The sequence below is a fragment of the Macaca mulatta genome, chromosome 7 (assembly GCF_049350105.2).
Source record: "Macaca mulatta isolate MMU2019108-1 chromosome 7, T2T-MMU8v2.0, whole genome shotgun sequence".
NCBI classification, from domain to species: domain Eukaryota; kingdom Metazoa; phylum Chordata; class Mammalia; order Primates; family Cercopithecidae; genus Macaca; species Macaca mulatta.
The window spans coordinates 175,017,190-175,023,470 of record NC_133412.1 but is presented as its reverse complement, the minus strand read 5'-3'; the positions used below and the strand labels follow the sequence as shown (position 1 = coordinate 175,023,470).

Sequence of the window (6,281 nt, the reverse complement as noted above, 5' to 3'; positions counted from 1 at the left end):
AATGTCTTTTCTACATCTATTGAGATGATCATATGACTTTGTCCTTCATTCTGTTAATATGATGTATCACACTTATTGATTTGTATATATTGAACCGTACTTGCATCCCAGGGATAAATCCCAGTTGATCATGGTGAATGATCCTTTCAAAGTGTTGTTGAATTCTGTTTGCCAGTATTTTATTAAGGATTTTTGCATCTATATTTATCAGGGGTGTTGGCCTGTAATTTTCTTTTCTGTAGTGTCCTACTTGGCTTTGGTATCCAGGTAATGCTGGCCTTATAAAATGAGTTTGGAAGTATTCCCTCCTTTTCAATATTTTGGAATAGTTTGAAGATAATTAGTATTAGTGTTCTTTAAATGTTTGATAGAATTCAGCATTGAAACCATCAGGTCTCAGTGGAAAAGTCTCAAACGTGAGACTTTTTATTACTGATTCAATCTCCTTACTCATTAGTAATCTGTTCAGATTTTTAATTGATTCATGATTTAGTCTTGGCACATTGCATGTGTCTGGAAATTTATTCACTTCTTCTAGGTTATCCAATTTGTTGGCCTACAAATGTTCATAATAGTCTCTCTCTCTTTTTTAGATGGAGTCTTGCTGTGTTGCCCAGGCTGGAGTGCAGTGGCGTGATCTCAGCTCACTGCAAACTCTGCCTCCTGGGTTCATGCCATTCACTCACCTCAGCCTCTCAAGTAGCTGGGACTACAGGTGCCTGTCACCACACCTGGCTAATTTTGTTTTTGTATTTTTAGTACAGATGGGGTTTCACAGTGTTAGCCAGGATGGTCTTGATCTCCTGACCTCGTGATCCACCTGCCTTGGCCTCCCAAAGTGCTGGGATTACAGATGTGAGCCACCGTGCCCTGCCCATAATAGTCTCTTTTAATCTTTCATATTTGTGTGATCCAGTTGTAATGTATCCTCTTTCATTTGTTATTTTATTTATTTTAGTCTTCTCTTTTTTCTTACTGTAGCTAAAGATTTGTCAATTTTATTCCTCTTTTCAAAAAACAAATCTTTGTTTTGTTGATCTTTCTATTGTTCTTCTAGTGTTTATTTCACTTATTTCAGCTCTGATCATTACCTTAGTTTCCTTTCTTCTATTGTCTTTGGGCATAGTTTGTTCTTTTTCTAGTCCTTTGACATGTAATGTGAGGTTGTTTATTTGGGATCTTTCTTTTTCTTTTTTGATGTAGGCATTTGTTGCTCTTAGGATTACTTTTGGTATATTGAACTTCCATTTTCTTTTATCTTAAGATATTAAAACAATTATCCTTTTAATTTCTTCTTTGACCCCTTGTTTAGGAGCATGTTGTTTCATTTCCACATGTTTGTGAATTTCCTAAAATTTCTTCTATTATTAATTTCTAGTTTTACACCATTGGGGTCTGAAATGGTTTCAATCTTCATAAATTTGTTAAGATTTGTTTTGTGGACTAACATATGGTGTATCCTAGAGAATTTTCCATGTGTATGCTCTTGAGAAGAATGGGTATTCTGCTGCTGTTGAATGAAATGTTCTATTTAGGTTGGTGCAAAAGTAATTGTGGTTTTTCCCATTAATGCAGTTACTTTTGCACCAACTTAAAATATGTGTCTGTCAGGTTCATTTGATGTAAAGTATAGTTCAAGCCAATGTTTCCTTATTGATTTTCCATCTGGATGATTTGTCAATTGTTGAGAGTGTAGTTTTGAAATTCCCTACTATTATCATACTGCCATCTCTCTCTCTCTTCAGATCTATTAATATTTGCTTTATATATTAAAGTGGTCTGATGTTGGATACCTATGTATTTATAATTGTTATATCTCCTTGATGTATCAATCCCTTTATATCATTACATAATGACCCTCTTTGTCTCAATTTACAGTTTTTTGGCTTAAATTCTATTTTATCTGTTATAAGTACAGCTATCCTGCTCTCTTTTGGTTTTCATTTGCACGAATATCTTTTTCCATTCTCTCACTTTCAATCTGTGTGTCTTTTTAGGTTAAGTGAATCTCTTGTAGGCAGCATATAGTTGGGTCTTTAAAAAAACTCATAGAACATTCTGTTTTTTGATTGGATATTTTAATCTATTTCCACTCAAGGTAATTCTTGATAGGTAAGGATTTACTACTGCCATTTTGTTAATTGATTTATGGTTGTTCTGTGGAGTTTTTGTTTCTTTCTTCCTCTCTTGCTGTCCTCCTTTGTGATTTGATGATTTTCTGTAGAGGTAGTCTTTGATTTCTTTCTCTTTCTTTTTTGTGTATCTACTACAGGTTTTTGCTTTGTATAAAACATCTTATAATAGGCTGTTTTAAGCCAATAACAACTTAACTTTGCATAAAACAACTCTAGACTTCACCTCCCCACATTTGATGTTATTGATGTCACAATTTGCATCTTTTAATATTGTATATCCTTTATCACATTAATATAACTATATTTCAAAATAATTTTGTCTTTTAACCTTTATACTTACAAAATAAGTAATTTACACATCACCATTACAATGTTAGAGTATTCTGAATTTGACTGTGTACTACATACTTTTACCAGTGAGGTTTTTGCTTTTGTATGTTTTTATGTTACTAATTAGCATACTTTTGTTCAGCTTGAAGAACTCCCTTTAGCATTTCTTGTAAGACAGGTCTGGTGGTGATAAACTCCCTCAACTTTAATTTGCATGGGAAAGTCTTTATCTCTCTTTTGTTTCTAAAGAATAGCTTCTCTGGGTAAAGTATTTTTGGTTGGAAGTTTTTTTTTTCCCCTTCAGCACTTTGAATATCATCCCACTCTCTCCTGGTCTGTAAGGTTTCTGCTGAGAAATCCACTGTTAGCTTTACTGGAACTTCTTTACATGTGATTTGTTTCTTTTCTCTTGCAGCTTTCAGGATCCTCTCTTTGTTTTGGTTTTTGACAAATTGATTATGTCTCAGGGGTAGCCTTGTTTTGATTGAATCAGATTGGAGATCTTTAACCTTCTTGTACCTGGATATTTATATTGCTTCCCAGGTTTGGAAGATTTTCTGCTATTATTTCTTTAAATAAGTTTCCTTCTCCTTTGTTTCTCTCTTCTTCTTCTTGAACTTCTATAACATAAACATTTGCTCTTTTGATACTCTCCCCAAAGTCCCATATGTTTTCATCATTCTTTTTCACTCTTTTTTCTCCTCTGACTGTATGTTTTCAAATAATCTGTCTTCAAGTTCACAGATTCTTTCTTCTGCTTGATCATTCTGTCACTGATGCTTTCTGTTACATTTTAAAATTTCATTCATTGTATTCTTCTGTGCCAGAATTTCTGTTTTTTTTTTTTTTTTTTTTTTAAATTTCAATCTTTCTGTTACATTTCTCATTTTGGTCACTTATTGTTCTTCTGATTTCACTGAATTCTCTGTATTTTTTGAAGTTTGCTGAGCTTCCTAAATTATTTTGAATTTTGAGTTATTTGTTAGTTTTTTTTCATTTCCTTTTTTTTTTTTGAGATGGAGTCTTGCTGTGTCCCCCAGGCTGGAGTGCAGTGGCTTTTTTTCATTTCTTTCTGGTCAATTTTGGGAGATTATTGTGTTCTTTTGTGGCTGATATATCTCCTTGGTTTTACATGTTTCTTGTTGCCTTTCATTGATGTCTGTATATTTGATGGAGTCACCTCTTGCAGACTTTACAGACTATTTTCACTGTGGAAAGACCTTCCCCTACAGGGAGGTAGAAGGGTGCTTGCTGGTGGTGTGCAGTGGTTCTGTCACTAGTGAGAACATAGCTGTGTAGTCTCTGTGCAGCTGTGTCTTGTATTGACATATCTTTCTTTTCCTAGAATAAAACCTACTTGACCAAAGTGTATGAGTTTTTTTTTCACTAATTAAGTACTTTATTGAATAAATACAATACCAAATAAAATGCATTCTAAAAAAGTTTTAAAGGCCTTTCTACTCAGGCTAATAACAAACACAACAAAGGCAGATATGCTAGTTTAATATAATTGGCTGATTTTGTACAGCACTTATATCTTTTAGTTCACAAGTATATTATTAAATGATAGAGAACATCTAATACAACCATTTCTACAGAACTAGGAAATAAATTTCTAAGAAAGAAAGATTTTACAGACCCCATCTTTTATACCCACGCCAACAGTCTAACTCTAAAGAGGATAAAGCCAATGACTTTCCTCACAAGAGCTCGCGACTAATGTTGCTTTGCTATCAAAATCTGTATTTCTGATCCATTATGAGCATTGAGACAAGATTCAAATATTCCTGAAGAAAGAAGTACAATGCACGTTGTGATCACCTATTCAGCAACAGCGAGCACTGCATCCAAAACTCTCATCCCAGGAATTAAATAAGGTCAGCCACATTCATGGACATCCCCTCCACTGCAGTATTGTAGAAAGTCTCAATGTCATGAAGAATCCTCTTGTCTTCTTCAGTAACAAAATTTATAGCCACACCTTTCCTCCCAAATCGACCCCCTCTGCCAAGTCGACTCACTCTTTATTCAAACAGTGTGCTGTTTCACTTATGATTCCACGTCCTAACTTATGTCAGCACCATTTCTGAGTGCCATCTCGTCATCGACTGCTGCTATTGACTCCTGTGAAAATAGTTTTCACGATTGGTAGGTAGATCATAATTTATAACCAAAGACACTTGTTGCACATCATTCCCATGAACCAACAAGTCAGTAGTGATCAGAACATGACTTGACCCTGACTGGAATTTCCTCATGATAACATCTCTCTCCTTCTGGTCCACGTCACCATGCAGAGCAGAAACTGTGAAGTCTCTGGCATGCATTTTCTCAGCCAGCCAGTCCACCTTGCGCCTCGTATTGAGAAAAATAACAGCCTGCATAATGGTCAGTGTCTTGTACAAGTCACAAAGTGTATCCAACTTCCATTCCTCTCTCTCAACATTAATATAAAACTGTTTGATTCCTTCAAGGGTCAATTCTTCCTTTTTCACCAGAATTCGAACGGGATCTCTCATAAATTTTTTGGTCACTTCCAACACATCCGTTGGGCATTGTGGCAGAAAGCAACACAACCTGAATACTTGTGTTTAGTGTTTGGAAAATCTCATAGATTTGATCCTTAAACCCATGGCTCAACATTTCATCTGCTTCATCCAAAACAAACATTTTGATCAATTTTGGAGAAAGATGTCTTCTGTTTAACATATCAAACACTCTCCCGGTGTACCAACAACAATATGTGGTGCTTCAGCCTGCAGTTTTTGCATTTCATTTCGAACATTTGTTCCACCAATGCAGGCATGACAAGTTGCTCCCATATAGTCTCCAAGTGTCAGAATTACCTTTTGGATCTGTTGAGCCAGCTCTCTGGTGGGGGCCAATACTGATGCTTGGGTCTCCTTGAACTCAATCTCCAACTGTTGCAGGATGGAAATAGCAAATGTGGCTGTCTTGCCAGTACCTGACTGAGCTTGAGCAATCACATCATACCCTGAAAAAAGTAGGATACGTATTTACCGATCCCACATCAAATTGTCACTTCTACTTCACACCATGTATTCCATTTGGAACATGCATTATGCCCAAATAATCAAGAGATCAGCAATGAGTATTCTCTTCATTTCAGGTCAGTCCCAAAAGATGATTGCCATCGTTTCACACAGTGTATGATTTTAATATACATTTGTTTTTTCCATCTATCATAAGAAATGAAAACTGTTCTTTTTTGAAATAAGAAAGTTTTGATACTAAGGTGTGTTAGCATCATGAATTGAGGAAATTTCTAATTTTTTTTTCTATGGCGTGGAATACTTTGACTAACATAAAAATTATCCTTATTGGAATGTAAGCTAAAACTAATTTGTAAAATCATTTTGGCCTAGAACACTTTTATAGGGGATGCCATCATTTAGGTATTTTAAGCATTAAAATTAATTTGAACCTAGGCTTCTGGTAAACCTGAAATCTAGGTAATTTATCTCCTCTTTTGAAGACAGCCAGAAAAGTTAAATAAAAAATCTACTTGAAGGTATTAGGACATAATAAAATAGTGAAGAAATACTGGCCCCAAATTTGGCAGAAGTGACAAACCATTTTGGGTTGCTTCTCCTCTCAGAAGAAACTGCCAATTCAGTGTGGGAGGTACTGAGAGGCTGAATGATGCTTTTTTGGAAAGTAATATGTCTTTTATAGTCTGCTTTTGATATTTTCTCTTTTTCTTTCTTTTCTGTAGTTCTACCATCCTATATCCAGGTATGCATTTCTTGTACTTTTTCTGCTTGGGTTTTCAAAGTTTCTTAAATCTGCGCTTGA

At 35.1% G+C, this 6,281-nt stretch overlaps 1 non-coding gene and 1 pseudogene across 1 annotated transcript; both read right to left on the bottom strand.

Moving 5' to 3' along the window:
- Positions 1–4,478: 4,478 nt before the first annotated feature.
- Positions 4,479–5,463, bottom strand: LOC718869 (eukaryotic initiation factor 4A-II pseudogene; annotated as a pseudogene).
- A 98-nt stretch (positions 5,464–5,561) lies between these two features.
- Positions 5,562–5,630, bottom strand: LOC114680071 (small nucleolar RNA SNORD2). The gene has a single exon (XR_003732141.1). It is a non-coding gene; the product is annotated as a small nucleolar RNA SNORD2 (small nucleolar RNA).
- Between the last annotated feature and the right edge of the window lie 651 nt (positions 5,631–6,281).